We start from the raw sequence: 27716 nt of genomic DNA, 5'->3' as shown, positions 1-27716 counted from the left end.
ATGCTTATTCTGTGCATTTTTAGCACGTTTTGTGTGAAATCATGTTTATTTTGTCATTCAAAAGTGTGCTGTGATTTTAATTGAGTGTGAGCGGTGCAGCAAAAATAGACTTGGCGCTGAAACCATTGCTGCAGTGCTGCTTACATGATGCTCCAGCTTGACGCTTATGCGCTGCTCCTGCTGCCGGTGTGAATGCACTTATTGATTAACATGCACGTCGAAAAAAATTATGCGCTGCTCATGCTTGCAGTGTGAAACCGGCGTTTGGGTTAGTAGAATAAGTTGCTGTACTTGCAAAGTTACTTATAGTCAGTAGAACTTCTGTTGAGCGACCATCAAAATAAAATGTTAGTAGATATTAAGCAGACCGTCTACTAATACTGTAATGACTGCTGGTTGACAAGTAGTTACAAAGTTATTTATATGTAGTTTAATGTCTAAAGTGGACTATCAAAATAAAGTGTTTCCAAAAAATATAGTGAGTCAGTATTTACAGTGCTGAACCTTGTCCTTCATAACCTCTGCAATTCACTCTGGCGTGCTGGATATTAGCTTCTGAGTCAAATCCTGACTGATGGTGATCCATTCTTGCCTTATTAGTTCTCGGAGTTGATGACAACTTCTGCTTGCCACTCGCCTTTTGAGGACTGACCACAGGTTCTCTATGGGATTGAGATCCAGAGAGTTGCCTGGCCATGGATCCAAAATTTCTTTGTAATGATCTTCAAACCACTTCTTTTTCACTCTTGCTTTGTGTCATGGTGCTGGAATCATGCTGAGTAAGAGCCAGTTGCAGGGTTTTTGGTAATTTGTGAGGTGAGTGTTATTGTATGTAGGCACATGTAGCATTACATTAGAAAGTGAATGACAATTGGTCATTTTACTGTCAGGAGCAGGCTTTACATCTGAGTGGCTTGTCTTAAAGAGGAAGCATAAATGCATGATATGGTGTCACAATCGGTTTTGAAAAACATCGGCCTCAAGGAAAAAATTATTGGTCGACCACTAATTAGGACCCTGCTCACCTTCTGAATTGGTGAGTGCTAGAAGGGTGAAGGCTTGTGCTCTGAATGGACTGGAGAACACTTTCGGCACATAGCTGTGTCTTGGTTTGAGGATGATTCTACAGTCATTAGGCCCAAACTCAAGACAGGAAGCACTGACTGACAGTGCTTGCAGGTCACCCACTCACTTGACTGACACTAAAGCCAGAAGGAGGGCGGTCTTAAGCATCAGGGCCAGGAGTGGCTCAAAGGGAGGGCCCCGTAGGGCCCTGAGGACTATAGTTAAATCCCAAGTTGGCACAGTTTGAGGGTGAGGCGAATTCAATCTCGAGCTCCCCTCAGAAACTTAATGACTAAGTTGTTTCTCCCGATGAACTGGCCAGCCACGAGAGTATGATTCACCGTGATGGCTGCCGCATATACTTTGAGTGTGGAAGGGGTGTGCTCCTTATCCAGCAGCTCTTGTAGAAAAGTTAACATGTAGGACAAGTTGCAAGAGGCTGGGTCTTCGTTCCACACTGCACACCAGTCAGAGAAGACTGACTGTAATGAGTGGGGCGGGGCCGAGAACCGTGGGAGTGGAGCAAGACCGGTGGAGGATTGTGGTGCTGAGGAGATCGGGCAGCATGAATGAGCGGAGACAGCCAGTGGCTGCTCGAGTCGGTGTTGCTGGAATGATGTAAGATGAGGTGGGCCGGAGGGCTCACTGCCGGGCTCCTGGGTTGAGGAGGGGTGGCTGCCATTTGAGAGGGAGCAGAGGAGTTGGTGCCGTTGGCCAGGAGGCCGGAGCCTGCTGCTGTCCCCCATGATTGGGAAGGAGCAGGGAATGGGAGACTCTCTGCCGGCTTCCCTCGACAGGAAGGAGCCATCGCTGTCTGCCAGGAGGTGGAAGAGCATCGAACCATCCACCGAAGATGTCCAGTCCAGACCATCACATGGCACCGTGAGTGAGAGCCTCTCAGCTAGTTGAGGACCAAGCGGCAAGGTGTACAGGAACCGGACTGAGAATTTTTCTCTATCCCCTATCTCCCCCAGTAAGCTGGTGTGTGGTGGGCGTTCTGGCGCACTATGGCTGCCGTCGCATCATCCAGGTGGATGCTGCACACTGGTGGTGGATGAGGAGATACCCCCTGACTATGTAAAGCGCTTTGAGTGCCTAGAAAAGCGCTATATAAATGTAAGGAATTATCTCATCTCTGTCATTCATAGCATCTGAAACAACTAGGTGAGCCACATCTGATTCCTCCAGAGTAGGGCCACCAAGAGGACCGAGCGTCTGGCTTCCCTAACCCATCTGATGTCCTGAGGAAGTAGGGCCATTGGGGGCAAGGCATACAGGCAAGCACTGGGCCAATTGTGGGCCAGGGCATCTCGCTGTTTCGAAAACTAAATTAAGCAGTAAAAGTTGTCCACCTCTGAGTTTGCATTGGGCCCGTAAAAGGAGACGTTGAGCCAACCTGTGAAGGGAGGATGACCGGAGACCACCTTGGTGATTGATAAACGCTACCATCGTCATGTTGTCAGAATGCACCAGGATGTGGTGCCCCACTTAATGCCAGCAGGAAGGTTTTTAGGGCTAGAAAAATGCTATTACCTTGAGGCTTTTGATGTGTAAGCATTGCTCCATTTTTGACAAAGAGCTGAATGCCGGTCTGTCCTTGTACAGAGCTTTCCCAACCCAAGTTGGAGGCATCTGTCGTGACCACCTTCCCTCTGGAGGTCAGGCCTAACGGGACACCTGATTGAAACAGGTGAGAAATTTTCCAAGAGGTCACAGCTCTGATGCAGTGGTGGGTTACCCTGAGATGAAAACATGGGCTTTGAGTGAATACTGGAGGGGCCGCATGTGAAGCAGACCCAGAGGAAGTGTACAGTGAGACCGAGTATTCTTTGGAATGCCCTGAGGAGACATGAAGTCCCCAGTTTGAATGCCGCCGCTTGGTGCTGAACAGTCAGGGAGCATTCCGATGTACTACATGCTGCGGGCAGAATCAATAACTGTCCCCAGAAAGACTACTCACTGGCTGGGAGACAAAAAGCTGAGCAGCAGTGACCTGTGAGCGATGTGTTCCAGTTCTGATCTTGCTTAAGTATTGCTGAAGTATCGAGGAGCTAAACCATTCAGGGCTTTATAAGTAATTGGCAAGATTTTAAAATGCATTCGAGCCATTTGCAGTGTTGACAGAACCGGGCAAATGGGGTCGCACTTCCTGGTTCTAGTAAGAACTCTAGCTGCTGCATTTTGGACCAGCAGGAGTTTGTTTATTAAGCGTGCAGAGCAACCACCCAATAAAGCATTACAATAATCTAACCTTGAGGTCATGAATGCATTAATTAATGTTTCTACATTTGACATTGAGAGCATAGGTCGTAACTTAGATATATTTTTATATATCTGCAGCATATCAACACAAATAGCTAACGATGCCTGAGATAACTACTATATAACAGCTGCTGGACACAAGCCAAATTAAGTAAGCAAAAGTCATTAATTGTTTCAAATAAAAAAGTTAAATTCTGGTGGGACTGACAAACTGACTGGGGTTGCTATCCACTTCATTTAGACACACTTGTGAACTTCCCTAAGCACCGTTTTGAAGAGCGTTCCATTTCGTGACGTGAACGAGGGAAGTTTACATGGACAGACCCTCGACCCCTTGATTTGACCGAGTGAGCGAGTCTACTTCATATGTACACTTCATGCTGCCCTATATACCACAATGCAGCATGATTGTGATGACACCGCAGATCGCATATAATTTATCCCCATCACAAACAACTATATCATATACAATTTTTTTTATTGTGTAAAAAAACCCAAGCATACTTATAAACGTATAGAATGCTGCATCAAACTATCTTGTAAGGAAAAACTAATTAAATAAGTCAACTCCATAGTGGATTCTAAGTGATCAGGGGCTAAAGGTTTTCCAGTTCAGCCTATTGCAATGGTTCTGCCAGTAACGAGTACTCGTTAAGTTAGGGAGGGAAGGACATAAAAAACGAACTGGAATGCAGCCTATGAAATGAAGCACCAGACAGGAAGTAACTTAAAAGTCCACACACAAGACATGTGATTTTAATAAGTGAAATTTAACAAATCATAATTGGCATAACAGGTGATGTTTACAGATCCTACATTGATGACCTTTATTCTGTAATTCACAGTCACATCGTAAAATTAGAAGCATCAGCTGTGATGGATATGAAGGGCTGGAGCACAACACCGGCATCCAGACGTCTGTTCTGGGTGAGACACGTCTACTGGCCTCTTCAGTTCTCATGAATTGTGAAAGTTTAATAATGTGGAATAAAAATGTTTTTGGAACGTGTTTTTTTTTTTTTTTTTTTTTTTTCTGTCTGCTTATCTTAATGTGTGTGTGTGTGTTTGTGTATTAATGTTGATCAGAGGATGAGCTTCGGAGGCGATCAGAGCAGATGGGGGTTCCGGTCGGGCTGCTGTCAGCGAGAGTTTTGCTGGAAAACATTGAGGATCTGATCACACAGACAGACACAAACACAGAACATGTGTTACTGAACATTAAACAGAGAGTATGTCACATACTGCAGGGCTCCAGGCTGCGACCAAATGATCTCATTTTGTGAACAGTTTTTCTGCCGGCGTGACTAAATTTTGTAAGCAGTTGCACTGATGTGACCACCGTGTTCCCCGACTCTTAAGCACTGCATATGAGAAACATCAAACTGGTGCGAGCTCAAAACAGGTTTATTCAGAAACACTTTTACTGCACAGCGCTGCGAGATTCAGTGAGAAGCATTCAAATTCTGCACAGAATTCTGTTATGAACAGGTCAAACTACTTGTAATTACAACCTGAAATTCAGGGAAAATCGAGCACTTTTCAGTGATTTTTCACACAACTATTTCCAGCACTTTAAAGCTCTAAAGATTATCCAGTTTAAATGTTATTATATATTCAGTAGATGTCAGCAGAGGAGCACTTATTGGCTTATTAGTCATTCATTTCTACTTTTTGCTTTATATTTTGAAATTATAAAATCACTATTACATAATATCAAATCATCAAGAAATCAGTTTGTGTATGAAGTAAGAAAAATCTCAAAGTGCCTTCTCATTTTGTGACCGAATCACACATAAAGCAGAGTACTCCTTTTTATAATCGCTGAAGTTGTCGGTCAGTTCCATATAGTACTGTAGATAAAGAAGAATGGTACATTTAATAAGAGTAGAATATCTTAATTTTCCTTAAATCTGATTTTGCACATTACTGTTGTTAAAAAAAAAGTAAATTTTTGTGTGCTTCCCAACTCAAGCTCAGTGCTTAACTATACTTACCAAGAAATAAACAGGTAATATTATTAGAAATAAGAGTTATTAATGCAAAACAATAGTAATTTCATAATTAAATTCTCTTTATTTAGTGCTACCAAATCTGCTCCTGACACCGTCACCTGTGGAGCTCAGTAGAGCTGGTGCCACTGCTCTCAGATGTTAGTCTGGAGCCCTGTTCTGAGACAGCTGATTGTTTTTACATTCTGATCGATGCATTCATACATTAAAACTCTGTTTTTAACAGTCTGATGTGTGTGCATTACTGAAGTCTGCTCAAGCGCTGGTGTCTGCTGGAATATTCAGTCCCGAGCTCCTCTGGCAGGAATACTGGAAACTCCAGGTGTGTAAGTCTGTGTGTGGATCAGGTTTGCCTTTAGTGTATATGACTGTAGTAAAGCTATTAACGGTAAAACCTGAAGTCACCTGAGCAGCTGCTGGTCCCCATGATGACAGCTGCTCAAAAACACGCTGTTCTCTGCTTTACTCAGAAACAGGCTTCTGTGAATTCACTAGTGTTTTCTGTGCACACAGCCCGTGCTGGAGGTGATTTATCATCTGCACACTCACAACATCCTCACGCTGGACTTCATGCTGGAAAGGTATTGCAGTCATGACATGAGATGCAGGAGATTCTGTAGTCTGCGCAGTCGCCACATGTGATGTTTCTTCTTATGTGATGAGCAGAGATGCAGCTGCGAGCGCGTGGATCACTGATCAGCTGAAGGCTTTATGTGCTGCCATGAAAACCACACCGGATGACCATCAGATACAACATCAGATTCTCTCCAGTAACAAATATTTCTCTCTGCCTTACACACAGAGTATACTTTATAATATCTTACTTAAAAATTGCCAAAGCATTGCATATAATTATACAAATTAACAGTACCAAATGAAAATAGTGCAAAGCAACATGCAGAAATTAAAAAAAAGGAAAAAAAAGAACCAAACCAATACAGTGTAATAGTTAAATAATTAAAATGAAGTAAAAGAAAAGAGAAAATACTAAATTTGATTATTCTTCACTGACCCACATAAAGATGGATGTAGATCTGGTCCTTGTGTTTAATAATGACCTATAGTACCTCATCTACATATGCAGTGTGTGATGTGTCCATTTCAGTTCATGATAAAACTTCCAGATTTGTTTCAGTGAGAGCTCTGTAAGTGCAGCTCGGTTTCATCTTTGGAGTTTGGACACTCGTGCTCTTCTGTGTTTTTAGATGAGGTTGTGTTTCTGTAGTGTAGTGTGGGTTTTTTTATTTTTTTTTTTTTAATTATTGGTTATGTTTTTATTTGTAGCTGTAGTGTGTGTTCTGGTGCGGAGGGCGTTTGAAGACTCCGGTCATAAACTCTCTCAGACATGCTGCTGGATTCTGGACTCCATGATCTCATGTAAGTCTGAGACTCACTGCAGGATATCATGCTGAACTACGCTGGGAAATGTACACATTTAATAATCAGGCAGTGCCATGTAGTGGGCTATATCTTTCAATAAAGTCAACTTAAAAAAAAAAAAAAAGGTAAAAAAAGAATTAATGAGCTATGTTTTGTGTTTGATCTTTAGGGTTGCTGGACTCACTGAGTGTTAAAGGCACTGAGATGTCAGCCGCTGGCTTCTGGTAAATGTTATGAGTGAATAGTAATAGTTTTTTTTGTATCTGTGTATTATAGTGTGCTTCAAATTTGGTTCACAATGTGGAATTCAGCTTCCAGATGCATTATTTCATCCCTGAAAATTAGTAATCCATTCGAACATCTAGGCATAAAAACAGTTTGTCTTCATGCCATCTCCAGCTTAAACAGAAATAACCGCCCCTTCTGTGATTCTTGTCTTAATAACTAATTATTGCCTCTCTCTCAAATATTATGTAAATACATACATTTATTTTTATTTATACAGCTGTATATATAGTAAATAATGCACAAATCCTTACAGAAATCTTCTGTTCCAGATGCATACCGCCTTATTATTATTATTATTATTATTATTATTATTTTCTTATTATTATTATTATTATAGTCTTATTTAAATGTTCTTTCTGTTGTCAATGTCATATGTACTTTGTTTGTACCAAGAGCTCCTAAAAAAGACAACAGCAGATTCCTTGTGTGTTTGCACACACTTGGTGAGTACAGCTGATTCTGGTTCTGATTCTGTTAGGGTTCAGGTGTTTGACGTCTCAGTGTTTGGTGGCTGTGTTACTGAAGACACATTGCAGCGGTTCTTTTCACACACACGCTCACGCGTGTCCTTACATACCAACCCATTTTTAAAGGTGAGACTTCTCTCTGATTTGTTTCTTAAATATGTTGTCTTCATGCTTTATTAGGAAAGGGTAGATGGTTGTTGTTTAAACAATAAACAAGTGAACAGCACATACAGAACATGACTGTACAGTATGAATTTTAGAGACACCGCTTGGAGATGGTTGTAGTGTGTTGACGGTCTAAGATTCTGTCAGTCTATGAAATCCGTTTCTGGATTCTTATTATTTCAGTATGTTTTTAGACTCAAAGCCTGATCTCCTGAGCCACTGCACAAATGAACAAAATATAACCAGCACAATAAATAAAATGTAAATAGTTTTAATGGTTTTCCGTTTCCACATCTTTTAGGTTGTGTTTACACTAGTGGGATTTCCATTTTAAAACGCATAGCATAGACAGAATTATAATTTCTACTCATTTTTCACTGATTTACGCGATCTGATGAGCATTAGCTGCTTGTCTCTACCGGTGTGTTTTTTCTTAGGGGTTCAAACATGAAAGGTGGAAACCCAACAGTAATTGATAGAAAGGCCAAGGATCAGCAGTCTCCACTCAAAACTGATTAGGCAGACCAAAACGTAAGCTGTAGAGACTTGAAACTTGGAGGGAAGGTAGTACACTTCGTACACTTACACTGTCTACAACGTCAGCAAGGCTCGCGACCCAATCGGCCTGACGGGGGCGCTACAGCGATCAAAAGTAGAAAATCCTAAACCGTTAGTCGCAGGCTCATGCGTCTTATATCGTTGAAAACCTTGGCTCACGCCAGACAAAACGTATCGGATTCGATTGTCACCAATAAAATTTTGGTTATTTTGGATTTTTTGAAAGACCGTCTTTTGCAAACTAGTCCTAGGTTTTTGCCCGATTGGAACCAAACCAGTGCAGAAAGATTCTCTGGAGAGTGAATATCAATAATTAACAAAAAAGTTGAACTTTCGGTTCGCCCTCGCAAAGGAACGCCAAAACGTTTGAAAGGGACAGGGCCACTTTTACTAAATAGGATATAACTTTTGAACTGAATGAGGTATCTTTGCCAAACTCTGAACACTTATCCAAGCGCTCGAGGTCACATGGAAAAAAAATTGCAGAGCTTGGCCACTTGGTGGTGCTATAAGTATAAGCTATAACTGTGCAAGTATTTGTCCAATCAACATAAAAATTGCTATGCAGTGTCTCTGTCCAAAGTGTCACAATTTGACATTTTATACTTTTGCGAATTCCTCCAATCCGACCATAGGTGGCGCTATAACAGTCATAAACATTAAAAATCATCGTATTTGTATGGTTACCTGGATACATTACCTGGATTTGCCAAAAATAATATTTTATTCATTGATTTAGGTGGTTGCAGGCTTGCTAAAAAATACGTAATGTCTTTTTTCTATGTCCTTTAAAGGGTCATGAAACCCGTTTCAGCACCGGTTAGTTCTCACCACAGTTTTAAAAAAGGCTAAAAAAAGTGGGCGTGGTGTGCTGCGGAGCGGAGGAGGGGGAAGTGAGGAGACAGACAACACACACAGCTTCACATTCAGACAGTTTCTTTTCGCTCCCATGTGCTAAAAACACAAATAAATGCACAGCCATTTGCACTCTGCATCGAAACACACACACACACACACACACACACACACACACACACACACACACATATATATATATATATATATATATATATATATGAACGCACTGTTGCACCTCTGAGAACTTATAAGGCTTAATCTGTGGTATTTATATAAGACTTTTGACGCGTTTGTGCCGAACTCTTATTACAAAGCAAAAACAAACACTCTCATTCGATCCATGAACGTTTCTCAGTCAGTGTGCGTGATTTCATCTCACAGTCTGAAACGTCTGTCATAGCAAATCAACACATGCTGTTGTGAATAATTAAGTGAAGTGTCTTCTCATAGGATAAGAGCAGGCAGTCTCATGAATAATTTAATAGACACCGACGCATCATCGATGGACTGTAGTCCATTGCCACGTCACAAATAGTGACGTCAACACAATGTATATTTTAATAGCGCAGAGATGAAAATAGCGCAGAAAAGCTTAAACTTAACCAGTTTTCTCCAACAGTTAAAATTATCGGATGCTAACATGGTCTCCTATGATGTGCAACACAAACATCTCTGCTAAAATCTCAGGAAAAAGTAGTCTGGGGTTTCATGACCCTTTAAATTCCTTAAAGTGCTTGAACCCCGATAATCCCTGCTTGCAGCTATATATATATATATATATTAGGGCTGTCAAATGATTAATCATGATTAATCACATCCAAAATAAAAGTTTTGTTTACATAATATATGTGTGTATACTGTGTATATTTATTATGTATATATAAATTATGTATATATTTATATTTATATTTGTATATTTATATTTATATTATATATACATAATATATACATAATAAATATGTATATTTATTATGTATATATTTATGGGGGAGTCGTGGCCTAATGGTTAGAGAGTCGGACTCCCAATCGAAGGGTTGTGAGTTCGAGTCTCGGGCCGGCAGGAATTGTGGGTGGGGGGGAGTGCATGTACAGTTCTCTCTCTCCACCTTCAATACCACGATTAGGTGCCCCTTGAGCAAGGCACCGAACCCCCAACTGCTCCCCGGGCGCCACAGCATAAAATGGCTGCCCACTGCTCCGGGTGTGTGTTCACAGTGTGTGTGTGTGTGCACTGCTCTGTGTGTGTGCACTTCGGATGGGTTAAATGCAGAACACAAATACCCAACATTAGACAACATAATTTTCCCAACATAACTTCACTCACATAAATACACACACATGCATGTATATATTTTAAGAAGAATATGTTATGTTTATATATTAAATATATTTATATATAATATAAAATATAAGAATATAAATATATAAATGTATATACATGTAAATATTTTCTAAATATATAATTTATGTGTGTGTATTTATATATACATAATAAATATACCCTGTACACATACATATATTATGTAAACAAAACTTTTATTTTGGATGTGATTAATCGTGATTAATCATTTGACAGCCCTAATATATATATATATATAAAAAATATAAAATTTAATAATGCACTAGTGTAAACGTGGCCGTAGATCTATGGGGGTTTGGACGCTTTTACACTACAGCCTCAGTAGCATAGATATGTAAAGGTAGATGCCTCATTCGACAGCTCCAAGCACGTGGACGGGTTCACAATCTTGCAACGGTCAACTTGACGTCATTCACCATAATAATCAATAAATATTCGAAGATGCCACAATCCTGCACGGCCTCACCAGAGCCAATCACCAGCTCTTGATTTAGGCACATCAAGCATGCTGCATGCTTACTGGCAATCGAACTCGATACCCAGCCTTGCTCTTTCCTGTTTGTCATTTGTCTTTGTAGCAGTTTGAAGCGTGTGTAATTGTTTATAATTGTGATTTGTGTAGTGTCAGATGTCATCGCTGCACAGAGTGAATGGAGCTTTGCTAAAACGCTTCCATTATTGACGGCTCTTTTTTCGAAGGTAAATGACTTTTATACTCACACTCATATTTATTGTCACAGCACTTGTATATTGTTTGTTGCTCTCTCTTGTTGGTCTGATTGCTTCTACTTTGGATAAAAAAGCGTCTGCTAAATTACATTTTGTAATGGCAGGTTAAATGCATTTGTGTTCTGCACTGAAAAGTGTGTAAATATATCTAAATGCCTCTTCAGATGCAGCTTCTGTGTTACCTCTGCATTGCAAAGATGAATTTTGTTGATACTGAATTAATTTGCATTCTGGGCCGGAATGTCGAGCCAGTTGGCGGAAAACACAGCATATTTTATTTAATTTCATTCATCCTCAAGTGTGCTCGTTCCTGTTGATGTCGTCAATCTGGTAACCTGTGTGTGTGTGTCAAGTCTGAGGAGGAGGGGCCGGGTGCAAAAACCCTCTCCAATATTTTGAATTTGGACTGCAATACCTAGTTCAACCACTCGGTGTCAATCCTACATACAGCACCTTTAAAGGAGTAGTTCACTTCCAGATTTAAAATCTCCTGATAATTTACTCAAACCAGGTCATCCAAGATGTTCATGTTTTTCTGTCTTCAGTCGCAAAGAAATGACGGTTTTTGAGGAAAACATTCCAGGGTTTTTCTCCATATAATGGACTTCAATGGGGACCGAGGGGCTGAAGGTCTAAATCACAGTTTCAGTGCAGCTTCGAAGAGCTCTACACGATCCCAGCCGAGGAATAAGAGTCTTATCTAGAGAAACGACATGTAATTTTCTAAAAAAAAAAAAATAGTAATTTATATACTTTTTAAACCTAAATGCTCGTCTTACACTAGCTGGACTTCACGCATTACGTAATCATGTTAAAAAGGTTATGTGTGACGAAGTATTGCATGTATATACAGTATTTATTTATTTTTTCTGAGAAAACGACATGTAGTTTCAGTAGATGAGACTCTTATTCCTCGGCTGGGATCGTGTCGAGCTCTTTGAAGCTGCACTGAAACTGTGATTTGATCTTCAGCCGTTGGTCCCCACTGAAGTCCATTATATGGAGAAAAATCCTGGAATGTTTTCCTCAAAAACCGTCATTTCTTTGCGACTGAAGACAGAAAGAGTAAATGGTGAGTAAATGATCAGGAGATTTATTTTCTGGAAGTGAGCTACTCTTGTAACACTCAGTTACACAGTTAAACCTAGCAGGAAAAAATTCAGACACCTGTTTGTTAAGAACAAGATGCTGGAACATTCCCTGAACACACAGCAGAGGACCTTCAGCTCTCTCTCAGTGCCATTACTACCTGTGTCCTCTAAACCTGACGAGACCATCACAATAAACCGAAGATACCTCTTCCACAGGCTCTGCTATTGCTTAAACTGTCCCTTTCTTGTTTTAAAAGAGAGGGAGCTCAGCGTCTGACCCAGAGTAACAGCTGTGTCCCTTCTGTGTGTCTGCCAGGTCTGTCTTGTCTTCAGCGTGGAGTGTGTGCTGAGTCAGATGCAGCAGATCTTAGAGACTCATGAGGTGAACTGGCGTCACGTTCTCTCGTGTCTGTCTCATCTGCTGATCTATCACTCTCAGACGCAGCGCTGCCTCACAGGTACACGCCAGTGCTCTTCAGCGTCTGATGAATGAACACTGAGGGAGAAATTACACGTCCTGCAGTGTCTGTCTCTGTGTTCAGATCTGCTGTCCAGGCTGCTGAGGTCAGCGTTTGACCGTTACGATGTGGAGAAGATGATCACGCTGTTCCTGTTGGCCCGTCAGGCGTCGCTCGAGGGTCCTGCTGTCTTTCCCCTCATACAGTGATTGGTTTAAAGTCTGTGCTTTGTCTTCAAGCACTCACATACATATTAAACGCATTAGTAGCCTTTACCTAAATTTGAGATTTTTTTTTTTTTTTTATAATATCTTGTTTTTGTATTTTTTTTATTAGTTGTCATTTGGTGGCTCCAGCGGTTATCATGCTAAAAGCAAGAAGTCCACTGTGTTTCTCCTGAAGTTCCCTGTCAGACCTCGTTCCTTATGAACCCCCACAGTATCTAAAGGTCAGACACGCACTCAGGGTTCTGTGATCTAAGTGCAACCCATCTCCCGTCATATTTCCTTTCATTCCTCTGCTTGTTCTTTAGGTTCATGTAATGCATCCTCCGTACATTGGGAGGAAAGTATCGTTCTCTGCTGCAAGAGTACGTCACCCTTGCCAAGACCCGACTGAGAGATCTGAAGGTCTGAACAGCTGTGGGGTCCCTGTTTTCTTCTGCGTAGAAACGGATGGGTTTGTGCTGGACTAACTGTAGTGTGCATGCAGGTGTCGCTGGAGGAGACGGGAATCTTTGAGGTGGTGAACGGATCTGCTGGTGTGGTGGAAGTAAGTCGTGTAAAAGCTTGTTCTTGTTCATTTGAGTGTTACAAACACAGTCAAGTCTGTTGATTTCATGGTGATTTCAAACTTGAATGAAAATACACATATGTATGAATTGCATTCCTCAGGGGTGTGCTTGAGGGGTCAGAAGTATTCCGACAGCTGTTTTGCTGCTAGTTTTAGTTTGCTGCTTCCATTGTTGTGGTGTTGATTCACATTCTTTCTAGATTATTGTGCAGATTTTAAATAACTGCAAAAAGCTTCATTGGCCACATGCATCACATCACGCAGCTGCAGCGCTTCTGCGAGCAGAGAAAAACATAATAAAGCTATATATATATATATATATATATGACGAATAAATGGGCCTAATATATAAATCTATTTTTACTTAATAAATTAATAAAATGAACGGAAAACACAGTTTCCGTTCATTTGAGTGTTGTGCGCGAAAGGAAATCAGACGGCAGAAAGCGGCATCCTATTTTTCTTTAGGCTTATTTTATGCACAAAGAGTTGTTTTTATTGTGAATGTACTGCTTACTGTTTACAATTCCGATTATCTTTGACTAAAAGGAGTAGTTGTTTCCACTTTTAGAAGGAAAAAATTTGAGTGATTGCGCTGGTGCCATGCGCGCACACCGTTAAGCTTTGCTACCTTGACAATGCAGCCTGTTGATTATCATAATAAAATACAGTCAGTCAAACATATGGAGAAAAACACACTGCTCAGATTAAATATGTTGTAAAATCTGTGCCGTTAAGTGTTATCACCACACCGCTGTGATGTTATGCAAAATATTTTGTTTTACATGGATATTAGAATGCGAGTGAAGTAGGCTACATAATAAATAATAATTTGGCATTCAAATATTTCAGTTTTGTTTTAGCCTAAATAAATTCGTTATGGCTTGTCGTTTATATTGCTATAATTCTGAAAGGCCTATTTTTTTATTCTTGTTCTTTTCTAAATACTGTTAATTGAAAGGATTTGTTGTGGAGTGAGGGTAGCTATGTTTACAGTTTATTATCATGTTTGTAAACATTTTGCTTCGGCATTATGCCTATTTCTGAATGAAATAATAAAATGCGACTTCTTATATGCAACTTGTTTTTTTTCTCTAAAAAGCCATTTTTTTTATACGTGTAACATATTTTAACCATGCAGCAAACCTTTTTAAATATTTGGATAAATTACTGAAAATAAATAAATTGCTTTTTAAATTGTTTTACTGATTGTATTAATCGGTCAAAATTCTTAACAGTCAGTTAACCGGTTAAAAAGAAGCATCCCTAACCCAAACAGTTTTGTTTTGGCCCTGGCACAAAATGAGTAGCTAATATAATTTCACTAACGATATCATCAGCACATGGGCAAGTGTGAACTAGTACTAGTCTGGTGAAATCACCCTATCATTCTGACTGGATTATAAGAGCAGACTTAAGTATACTTTGATCATATACGTTATGCAGCGGTCCGCACACTGTCCGTTAGGGCTGTGCGATTTGGGGAAAATATGTAATTGTGATTTTTCGGACCGATATTCCGATTGCGATTTGATTTGCGATTTTAATTTCGCAAAGTCAATTCTCAGCTTAATATTGTCAATAGTGTGCAGCATAGCATGGGTATCATTATCCTGATGAAGAAAGAAAGAAAAAAAACTAAAATAACAATAGAAATCATCACAGAAATTATTATGGTTTCCATTATGACCCTTAAATTCATTCAATTTTCTTTTGTGTTTTGCGAGGAGGGAATATTATAATGGTCAGGGTTTTCCCCACCTCTGGTCTATGCATCCCTGCCTCTGCTGAATAACTTTTATCCCCGGTGGGGATAAAAACATCATGCAAACCCGCTCTGACGTACAGATCTGAATCAAATGATTCGCGATACGCGATCCGATTGAAGCGCATCGAAAGAGTGAAATCATTTTGCGATGCAATGGTTTAACTCATTCGGAGTTTCAAAAAGCTCCGTTGTTCTGCTCGTTCTTTGCTCGCTTTCTTTTCTCGATGTAATTTGTTTTTTGAATAACCGTGGACATTAAATCATTACAATTAATAGGCCTAACGTAGGCTTACAATGTTTTTATTAAACTGAGATCACACTAAATACAATTTCCGTCGTATTAAAAACATTTCATAAAAATTTTCAAAAGCATCCCCCTATGGAGTCAAAGTAATACCATATATATACGCAAAAAAATAAAGTTTTGCAAACGAAAATTAAAGGATTGAGGAAAATAATTTTGCTTTTTGCAAACAAAAATAAAGAATTGCAAAACATAAATGATACCCCAGCGCGAAAGCAATGATTTTGCAATACATATTTTCCATGGTTATTTCTACAATTTTATTTGCAACACTGATTTTATTTTGCGTGTCGGTCTAGTTTGAGCTTGTGCTGCAGTTTTTCCTGTGCGCTTCATTTTTTCCGTTCTGCGCGTTCTCGCTTTGTGGCGCTGTTTTGACGTGGGGGTGGAGGTCAAGGGGGGGGCCAGGGGCGTGTGTTTGACAACACTGCCTCCCTGGAAGTGACGTCATCGGCCCGAGACGCAGCTCACTGATCCAGGTACTGTCATGATGAGCAGATTGCATGCGAGTGGATCGCATCCTTTTATTCACTAGCATTAAAACATGCATGGTTTTGTTTTATTAACTTTATTAACAAGAGATCTTAAACAAACACTGTTAATACACATGCAGTTAACCAAATGAAACAATACACATTTTAATGCTATAAAAGTGTGCACATCGAGAGAAATAAAAAGCAGCAGATGTGCATGGTAACAACTTCTTTAAACTTGAGCAAACGCTGCTAATACCCATATACATTTGTTAATAAAGTTAATAAAACGAAACATGCATGTTTTAAAATCAGTGTTGCAAATAAAGTAATAGATATGACCATAGAAAATATGTATTGCAAAATCATTGCTTTCGCGTGGTATCATTTATGTTTTGCAATTCTTTATTTTTGTTTACAGAAAGCAAAATTATTTTCCTCAATACTTTAATGTTCGTTTGCAAAACTTTATTTTTTTGCGTATATATATGGTATTACTTTGACTCCATATCCCCCCTCTGTTTTTTTCACAAATCGCACCCTGATAATGGTATTCCTACTTTTACAGAATTTACTTAATTACTGAATTTCACAGGAAAGATTAGTCTTTTGTGCAAATAAATAACTATATTACTTAAGTCAATTATTAAAGTATTACATGGGTTACATAGGCTGATTTATTAATTTTTAAGTATTTGGGATTTTAAGAACAAGTGAAAAATGTGCTGAATGTTTCATTTCATCCAAGTGAGATTAGCAAAGCAGTTAGACTGAATTTACATTTATTAAGATAAATTTAATAAAAAAAAAAAAAACATAATATAACTTATATTCTAAACTAAAGAAAGCAGAAAAAACAGAACAGATCAGGGAGCTCCTTATATGTGTTGTGACACAGTCTTGTGTCTTGCAAATTAATGTTACATTTTTTGTTTGGTGTCTGTCATTTTGAAGCCGAAGTAATCTTATATTATATAAGTTTTTCTTTAGTATTAATTTACCAACTATTGATCTGACCCTGTAGATGCCATAATCACACACACACACACACTCTCTCCCGCTTCCGTTTTTTTTTTTTTTTATTTAAAGTGTGGGCATTTACGCAGTTGGCTAGAGCAGCGCTGATTGGGGAGAATGGAATATTCTTCAACCCTGCTCCTGGCGACCCACAGTCCTGCAAAATGTTCTTGAATAGCTTCTGCTCCTGTGCAAACCTTGAGGTGTTGTGTAAAGGCTACAACACTGTAAAGACAATCAAAACAGATGTTTGTCCATTATGGAGTTGCTAATGAAGGTGCTCCTCTAAGCAGAGGCCATTGAGGTGGGTTGTTGCTGCCATTCCACCAGGGCTGTTTCCTCTTCGTGAGCTGCTTTCAGGGGTGTTTCTCTTATTGACATTATAACCGCTACCCTGTCATGCAAAAGCTTTGGTTATACATCTGTATTTGGGAGGAACCGGTGTTTGTTCATATTGCATATTTTATAACAATGTGTATTGCATTTAGATTGATACTTCATACAACTTTCCCACTACAGAAAAGCTTAATACCACATTTACCAATGAACCCAAACACATCCGAGAAATAAAGAAAATGGTCAATCTTATCTGGTTGACAATGCTGTAGATGAGGAGTGTCCAAAACAGCCAATGTCCATTGTCTACAAGCCCCCCCCCCCCCCCAAAAAGTGTTGAACTCAATCGAAAAAAAAGAGGATATACAGTCCTTGCACAGCATTATCCCCAAACAGAACTTCACACAGATTGACGTGTACACTCAATTTTCATCAGGCACGAGGCTCCGTGCTGCTATTTGTGCAGGACTCACCATGCAGGTCTAGCATCCCACGTTAACCCACTCCGTGAAATAGAACAAAAAATAAATTCATACATAAAAAAAAACCCACACATACACACTAAATAAACAAAAAATAAAACAAACAAAAATGAAAAAAAAAAAAAAAAAAAAAACCACATTGCTTACCAACACCAATCAAAGTTTCCCAATTTGGACTTCAGCTTGTGAGTCAAGAACAGATAGGCCACACCTCCCTCTCCATAGTGAACTGACTCCTCCTCTAACCACACATGGTTTATACCGAACTACCCATAGCTCACTAGCGCCCCCTTTACAGTGACCAACAATAATATCAGAAAAACATGTTAATAATTCTTTTAGAGTGTGCTGTGCTGCAGTGAGATGTGCCTCTCCCTGTACTTTAGTGAGAAGGTCAGTGTTTCTTCATCTCAGGATGTGAGTTTGGCTGTACTTCACCAGTGATCCTTGGTTTTCTCTTACTTTCCTTTGTTGGTATGGGTCATCTACTCCTATAACACCATATCCGTCAGGAGAAATGAAACAACACTGGTTATGAAGGCTAAGATGATTCTGTAGATACAGATTTCAGAGAAACAACAGTTACATCGGTAACCAGCTTTTGAACACCGAAACTGTCCTGAGAGCCTGGGTTAACGCTTTTGATTTTACAATATTATGCAATTTATTTTAAAACAAAATATACATTTTAAATACCACTTTGTGGTAAATAACATAACACTTCAGAATTCTCATATAATTGATTTTTTTTTTTTTGTGCAAATGTAGTTTTTTCAGCTTTATCGACAACCTTGAACTGTTGTATTTTCAGTGTCCAGCACAGCAGGATGTTGAGAAGGCCGTGACGCTTTTCCTGACCACCAGTAAGATCCCAGCAACAGTGATAGAGGCCAGGTACTGTCAGACACAAACACACACATACCTATTCAAACTGTATTGTGAGCGTGGTGTTCCTTGTCTTCAGTATTTTTAGGAGGCCGTATTTCCTGTCTCGATTCCTCCCTGCTCTCCTTTCTCCACGTGTGGTGAGTATCATCGTCATCTTTCAGTCCACTCGCTCAAGATTTAGATGGAGGGTGGGCATCTGGCTATCCGTATATTAGGTCCTGACACAGGGGCATGTGTACTCCACAGTACAATGTCAGCTGAGAGAGAAGTTCAGAGTCTCTGAGGCAGATCCCACGTAACCCATGCATGTTATGCAGGGAAGGGACTATCGGATGCTTTAGGGCTTCATGGATGCCTAGTGAAATGTTGAGCTTGTTTTTAATGGTTATCAGATTTTATTTTTCATTGCAGCTTCCTGTGATGTCAGATGCCAGAATGATGTTCATTGAGGCCTTGAGAAAGTAGGCATCACTTTATTACACATTCTATTAATGCACTTTAACAGAACAGTGTACGTCATTTTACCGGTTTTGGAAATGTTTGTGTTTATATTGTCTGTTGACATTTATATGAATGTATGTTTGTATTTGGGTTTTTTGTTTTGTTTTAAATGAACAGGGCAGATAAGATTCCCGGCAGCCTGTACACATCATATACAGAGTCCTGTCAGAGAGAGACGTACAGACAGAAAGAAGGTGCGTCATCACATCATTTCTGTCACTTTGATCATATGAAGAATACATATTTAAAATCATTCTAATTTTAAAGAGTAAATTATAACTTTAAAGATACTTAATTGAAGTCTTCTTTTATTATTATTAGTTTGCTATATGTGCGTTCAAACATGTATTTTTGTTAGAGCATAGAATTGCCGGCCTCGATCCTGCTGATATTACCATCAGAACAAGAGTTCACAGAGAACCGCTGAGGGGTTTTCTAGAAAAGTTTACATGTGGTTATCAAGGAAATAGGACATGACAGCATAAATATTAGTAAATATCTAACAGGACCGCACAGTGACCTTTTAAAAAAAAAAAACAGTAATTTAAAGATCATGATCTGAGAGTAGCTTTATTAGGTGTCATTATCAAGCAATGCATTTATTTTAATTTAAGTTAATAAGTAAAAATTGAAATTGAAACATCTTGTGAGATTTGTGTTCATTACCGTGTTTAACGGAGCTCTGGGTTTATGCGTCCGCAGCTCACTGTAGATTTGGTCTACTGTTTTTACTGTACATAGACTGCATTTGCGTAGATGTACCGGTGATGCCTTGAAATGTATTGGTAACTGTTGTACAATTTTTTTCTGTGACCATTGTGGGTTTAATGCTGTGTATCTTTTAGTAGAGTTTTCAGTGAGCAAACAGCTATTAAGAGCTGTTCTTCTGTTAATATAGGTGTGTTTGTGTGTGTTGAGGTGTGTGTGAGTCGAGTGAGGACGATCACCTGCTGGTTCTACAGGAACAGTTCCTTCATTTGAGGAGAATGATGACTGATGGGGCCACTGACGGTGGTAAACACACACACACACACACACATTTTCAAAATTAAGGTATACCTTAGTTATTCGTGATATAAAATTTAGTGCTGTCAGAATTAACCCATAAACACTTTTTTTTTTTTTCAGCTTAATGCGTTAAAATTATTTTATGCAATTAGCATGGGACGGAGCTAAGGTTGGCCACCCCCCTCACAACTGCTGCTCCTGTGTTTATTTAAGTGCAGAACGTCTCTGTATGACCACATCTAATGGGAGACTTTTCAGACATGCTCTCCAAATACACCTCAGTGCCAGGTGCGAGTCAAACAAGTGCAGAAACGATACAGGTGACGACGAGCTTCAGCAGAACAAGAGTGAACTGCGCTCAGATGAGATGCTGTCAGGACATATGTCAGTAAAAGCCAATTTTCCGTCCTGTCAGCCAGTATACTGTGTTTGTAGCACATGCTCTTCAATTGCACGCACAAATATGGCTTTGCGCTCTGTTTATCATTTCACATTAAAGCACAAAAGAAACTACAAGCATGCAATGTGGTAGTTATGTCATCAGTTAAGTTATGAAGTTATCAAAAAGGCCATTAAAGCTGCCTTGAAGGGATAGTTCACCCAAAAATGAAAATTCTGTCATTAATTCCACACCCTCATATCGTTACGAACCCGTTCATCCTCAAAACATAAATTAAGATATTTTTGATGAAATCCGAGAGCTTTCTGACCCTGCACAGACAGCAATGGAACTGAAACGTTTTATGGCTCAGAAAGGTAGTAAGGACATGGTCATGTGACATCACTGGTTCAGCTGTAATGTTATGAAGCTACGAGAATACTTTGTGCGCAAAGAAAACAAACATAATGGGCCTCAGCAGAACAAATTTTTGTGTAAATCATTCGTAAAGCTTTTATGATATAAATTTTTGGATTCATGATAGTGTTTGTATTTTCAAAATGTTAGTTGGTATGAAAGAAATATACACCTGCTCCCTACCACGAGTAAATGGTGCGTAAAACGTCCTGTGTTCCTTTTGGCAAACTGATGACAATGAAGTTTGATGCACTGCCATCATAATATATTACAAGTTCGTTTGCACTTTTTTTTTTTTTTTTGTAGCTTAGAGTTGATAAACCGTTTAGCTTTAGGTAACTTTTTTTTTTTTTTTTTTTTTCGAACTAGGTAACTTTTTATCCAGCTGTCGAATCAATGGAGGAGGGGTGGGACAAATAGGCCTACTACACCAACAAATCATCACTCTTACAACAATAGAGAAGTTAATATTGCTGGTTGCTGCATTTTTATATCCAGTAATATTCTTCAAAATGAGATACTAGTAATACTAACACACTCACGTAATCAAACAATTAAACATGTACATATTTCCAAATATTCCCTATTAGTCCATTTATGCATTTATGCAATATACTGGATTCCACTGTGTTCCTGGACTGTAATTCATAGGCGGGGATTATGAGAATTGTGAATGAGCGTGCACCAGCGCCCTATTTACCAATGATTGGAATCAATTAACATACGCATGTTTAACTATCAAATCAGACGTTAAGGAAGCGTTTGTGAATCCGGAGGAGAGTTTTCTGGGAAGGTCTGTTTATGGGCAAATTACTCAGAATTTACTTGTATATTTAGGAATGTTTCATGAATGAGCCGCACTGACTTTATTCAACAAAGAAGAGAAAAGAAGGATTGTTGAATAAAGTCATTATTTTTGTTTTCTTTGCACACAAAAAGTAAGCTCTCGTTCAGAAAGCTCTCGGATTTCATCAAAAATATCTTGAAAGATGAGCGAAGGTCTTGCGGGTTTGGAACGACATGAGGGTGAGTAATTAATGACAGAGTTTAAATTTTTAGGTGAACTATCCCTATAAAACTGTACATGCCATGTAAGTATTTGTATATGAGTCCCATTTAAGAGCAAGTCTAGAGTCCTGGAGCAGCAGGACTGTCTCCCTCATCTAACTCACCCGTTATAGTTCATTATAGAGACTTTAAGACCTGAGGTGGGTCAGAAAAGGTACAGAGTTATGAGAAACTATGATGTGTATCAGATCTACATCATGTTCAGCAGCGGCGGCTCTTAAAGCAGCCAAAATAACCTCATAACCAGCCGCTGTGATGCTGTTCATCAAAGAACAAAAGAGGAAATCAATCACATAGCTTTAAGGATTAATCTGTTTAATGTAGAATTTAGTGTTTGATAACTTTGGTATTTCCTACATGCTAAAGGGCACAGGTAGCTACATGTGACATTTATTATAATGCATTTATGTTAAGATTGTTTTAGGTTCACTTAAATTATTTTTTAAAGTCTAATAAATATTGAAATTCATAGCTCTCAAATATACTGTAATGTTGAATGGCTATAGTCAATGGTTATGTATTAGAAAAAAAATAATTCATAGAGACATCAATAATATTGGTATCAGTGATGCTCGCCTTCAGTCATTAAAAAAGATGCCATTAAACAAATATTAAAAATATAATGTCTTTGTTGTTTTATAACAAAATATTGCAATATAAAAGTATATTTAAAACCTTTGTTTTACAGGGGTCATATGATGCGATTTCAGTTTTTTCTTTCTCTTTGGAGTGTAAAGTTGCAAAGACTAAAGTCTCAAATCCAAAGAGATATTCTTTATCAAAGTTAATACTCTGCCACGCCCCCCTGAAACGCCTCGTTTAAACACGCCCCACATCTCTACATCACTATGTGGGGAGATTTGCTTTATTGAACATTAAAGCATGTCAACAAATTCTGTTGCTCCAAATACACAAAATAATCATCTTTAAAAAAGTATTATATGACCCCTTTAAATATGGAGCGATTAATCGTGATTAAGTTCAGAAAAATGTGATTAATTAGCTAATATTTTTAAATTGATTGACAGCACTAATAAAATGATTAAAACACTATTTAATTGATTTATTTATTTATTTTTAGCTCATTGTGCCCAAAACAGAGCTCTAAACGCTGCTGTGTGTTTTATCTTGCCAGATGTTTGTGCTCAGCTGTCCAGGATCTCTCTGACCTTGAGGAATGAGCGTGCTGGTGAAGAGACAGGAAGTGATGTCATCACACTGAACCGGGATTCACCTGATTCAGCACACGCTGCTGTATGAACGCAGATTTCTGCTGCTCCTTCAGAAAGCATTCACACGCCAGCCGTGATCTCTGCAGGATTAAATGGACCTTTAATTCTGCTCATTTTGCAGCTGGTTTGTTGTTGGATTTGGTGCTTAGTTTGGTGCAGATTCTCAACTTCTTGTGGAGTCCGTCTCCTCACATTGCTTGACACAAGGTTATGTGATCTTCCCGGTTCAGTGGCGTCATAAGCCACAGTAACACTAAACACTTTACAACTTGATGGTTGGCGAAGGAGCAGCGGTTTGCTGTGTAATGAGACTAAAGCTGGCTCTTTATCTTGTAACAAAGCTTTAGTCCCCTTATCTTTGCTCTTTGACCTGAAAATGAAGTGATAGTTTGTGCAGCTTCTAGCCAGTAAACATTCTCACTGTCCAACAGGTCAGTGACCCAGACACAAGAACGAAGATCGGTCAGGTTAAACCCCATTTAAAAATCGGACGGAAGTACTTCATTGCTAACATTCAGAGCTTGAACAGAAATACAAGGGCTGGCTGTGAATGTTTTCTTTTTATTTTCATGTTCAAGATGACAGACGATTTGTAGTCTGACCCTGTCCACATCTTTCAGGTCACCAGTCTGATCTTACAGAGCTTCTGTCTGTGTTTACTGGACGCGTCCAGAGTAAAGCCTCCTAACAGGTTTGACATTCATCTTAGTTCTGCTTCAAAAGCCGACTGTTTGAGTTCTGTAGCCATTGTCTGTTTAGACTAAGCCTTCATCATCAAGGCTGACTACTAATGAAGCAATTATGATCATTAATCAGTATTTGAACATTCTTTTGCTAATATTGTTGTAGCAGTAGTTCTCAACCAGTGGGCCAGGACTCGAGATGACCTAAGAGAACTAAAAATAAGACTAGACAAATCTAGCATTAAAATGCGCTTAAACATCAGCGTTATTGATTTTGTTCTCAGGCAGGGTTCATGGCCGAGTGTGTTTGGATAGAAGGTTCTGCTGGCTCACAGATGGCTCGTCTCAGCTTTGATACACAGACTGTGGGATCTGCTTCAGTACCAGGTATCTGCGGTGTTTCAGTGTGATATATACAGTACAGATCAAAAGTTTGGAAACATTACTATTTTTAATGTTTTTGAAAGAAGTTTCTTCTGCTCATCAAGCCTGCATTTATTTGATCAAAAATACAGAAAAAAAATGTAATATTGTGATATATTATTACAATTTAAAATAATTGTATTTATAAAATTATTATACTTTAAATATAAATTATTTCTGTGATGCAAAGCTGAATTTTTAGGATCATTATCACATGATCCTTTAGAAATCATTCTAATATGATGATTCATTATCAAAGTTGGAAACAGTTCTGCTGCTTAATATTTTTTCAGAAACATGTTGATCCTTTTTTAGGATACTTTTGATGAATAAAAAAAAGAAGCTATGTTTTCAAAATATAATATTTTTGTAATAACAATATACACTAATGGTCAGTAATTTGGGGTCAGTAATTTTTTTTTTCTTTCTTTTTTTTTTAAATAAAATCAATACTTTTATTCAGGCAAGGATGTGGTTAAATTGATAAAAAAGTGCATAGTAAAGAAAATATATTATTAGAATATATATTATTATTAGATTTTTTTTATTTTGAATAAATGCAGTTCTTTTTAACCTTTTTATTCATCAAATATATTTAGACAGCAGAACTGTTTCCAACACTCATAATAAATCAGAATATTAGAATGATTTCTAATGGCTGATCATGTGATAGACTGGATGTTACATGTGACACTGAAGGCTGGGAGTAATGATGCTGAAAAGTCAGCTTTGCATCACAGGAATAAAATTATTTTTTTAAAGTATATTCAAATAGAAAACTATTATTTTAAGTTGTACTAATATTTCACGATATTACTGTTTTTTCTGTATTTTTTGATCAAATAAATGCAGGGCTGATGAGCAGAAGAGACTTCTTTCAAAAACATTAAAAATAGTAATGTTTCCAAACCTTTTTGGTCTGTACGTATATGTGAACACACTGAGTGCTGCTGGTGTGTTTAATGCTGTGTGTGTTATAGGGCAGTGCTTTTGAGCGCGGCTCAATGTGTTTGGGTTGGCGGCGTTGCAGGTGGAGGCTGCATTACTGCAGACTCGTGTGGTCCTCCGCTGCAGCTGATGGGCTCTTCTGCAGGCGCTCTCTCTGTGTCCCGAGTGTCTCTCTGCATGCTCTGATCTGCTCACACGCTCACACATGGCCCTCTGCCTCAGGTTTGCCTCCACAGCTCACACACGTGAACACGCTGCTTGGATCTGTAACGTTCGATAAGTGTTGTGTTCTGTTCAGGTTCTGTGTGGCCGTTCTCTCTTATGGGCTGTGCAGAGCCAATGCTCAGTCAGAAGAACTCCACAACTTTATCCCAGAAAGACTTTATAAAAAGGTACAGAACCGATGTCGATAGTCGCTCATCTGATCTTCAGGGTGCAGGTATTCACGTCCGTGTGTGTTCAGGCTCAGTATGTGATGTCCAGACTCGTCCCAGAGACTCGAGCGCACATGAGTGATGAGGACGAGTCTGATCTGCACACCGATGCTCCTGATCTCACCGGGGAGAGTGGAAGAGTCCGTCTGCTGTCGCTCTGTGGAGGAACGCACAGATCAGATCGCTGAAGAAACAGCCGCAGTATCAGGTACCCTCAGAGCCGCAGGACTTCAGCTGAACAGATGATGTGGTGTTGAACTCTGCTCTCACTCTTTCATCAGCTCTCTTTCTTCTGAGTGGCTCTCTATCCGAGCTTCGCGCGTTCAGCGGAGCAGAGACGCACACTGACAGATCTGGAGAGGTAAACCATACACATCAACAAAACACTCCTGCTTCCGGATGAGCTTTAATCTCAGCAAACACCGCTCTAGTAACTGGACTCCTTCTCGATGCATGCTATCATCACGCTGAAGTCGTGTCTGGGTATGCAACATGTGCTTTTGCAAATGTTGCACATGAATTAATGTTTGCACTGCATCGTGGTCTCTTGTTTTGGGGGTTTAACCGATTTTCACATGAGCAGCAGTGAAAAGATATAAATGATGACTATAACATGGACATTTGTGTTCGTGAATTTTTTTTTGTACAAATTGTTCATTTTTATTGTTCTTTAAGCTCAAAAATGTGGTTTAGAGGTTATGAACTTCTGGCATAAAGAGTAGACGGGGACAGTGTTTTCCAGACACGTGTGTGTGTGTTTGACTCAGGCAGGAGTACGAGCAGTGGGCATGTGAACAGTATTATCTTGCACATGTCTGAGCATGATGGGAGAACTGGCTGTGGAGGAGACGTCACTCGAATCTTGCGCTCCGCATCATCACTGCTGTTCTCGACCGACACACAGCGTAAGTTCCTCTCATCCGTCTCAGAGCGATCGCAGTCATACGCCGTTAAACGTGTGTGTGTGTGTGTGTGTGTCTCTGTAGGTCAAGGACAGGAGGAAGTTCCCATGAACTCACAGATGGCTGTCTGCCTGACTTGCTGTCGATCTTACAGGTGCTCATTCTCTAGATGCTCCCTTGCAAACCAGACATGTGCACGTTGCGCTCATCCTCTTGTTGTTCTTGTGTTTGCCATTGGTTTGTCATGCACAAACCTCGAAGCTTTCTTATGCCCCTATCCTGACATAGTGTAGCTACACCTCAGGCCACATGCATTAAATTGCAAGTTCACATTCAAAGGTGCTTTCTTTTTTTTGTGTTAAAGCATAAAAATACCATATGTTTCCGGATATATTTAGGAGACATGCTAAGTTCACATACTTGTTTCTCTGAAAACAACACTACAGACAGTTATTCTATTCTGAACTGTGTGTTCCATGTCGGAATGTCTGTTTTTGTTTGGGTGTGTGTGTGTGACTCCGCCCACTGCCAGTTTACACCCATGGTATTTAGACCCCCCAGGATGCCAGTTGGTGGAAAACACAGCATACACAGCACAGGCATGGAAGCCAGCAAATCTACTGGTTCAGACTGCAGATTCTACTCGATCTAAAAAGCCTCAGCATCCATCTAAAAATCACTATGACCAGAGGAATATTAAAATCAATAAAAAAACAAAACAATGCTCGTCGCTTTCCACTGTCAGTTGTGCTCGTTCATCATATTGTTTTTCCTCAATCTGGCAACCTCCATGAGCCTTGAGTCTGGTCTCCTCCGCAGGCGCAGCGCTATTGTATGAAGTGGCGGTTACTCAGAAAACGCATCAGATGAGACGGTTGTCACTTCCTCTGGGACGTGATTGACAGCAGGTGCTCAGTGACCCCTGACCCCGACAGCATCGGACACGAGCTGAGCTATCAGCAAACACTTGA

General features: G+C 39.4%; 1 long non-coding RNA gene and 1 pseudogene across 1 annotated transcript; both read left to right on the top strand.

Annotated features, from left to right (window-relative positions):
• LOC122135703 overlaps positions 1 to 24940 on the top strand; it is a 33307-nt pseudogene extending 8367 nt beyond the window's left edge.
• A 633-nt stretch (positions 24941 to 25573) lies between these two features.
• Positions 25574 to 25984, top strand: LOC122135651. The gene is made up of 3 exons (XR_006153643.1): positions 25574 to 25631; positions 25708 to 25801; positions 25873 to 25984. It is a non-coding gene; the product is annotated as an uncharacterized LOC122135651 (long non-coding RNA).
• Positions 25985 to 27716: the final 1732 nt, after the last annotated feature.

The sequence above is a fragment of the Cyprinus carpio genome, chromosome A25 (genome assembly GCF_018340385.1).
Source record: "Cyprinus carpio isolate SPL01 chromosome A25, ASM1834038v1, whole genome shotgun sequence".
Classification (NCBI taxonomy): domain Eukaryota; kingdom Metazoa; phylum Chordata; class Actinopteri; order Cypriniformes; family Cyprinidae; genus Cyprinus; species Cyprinus carpio.
This window is presented reverse-complemented; position numbering and strand designations above follow the sequence as displayed.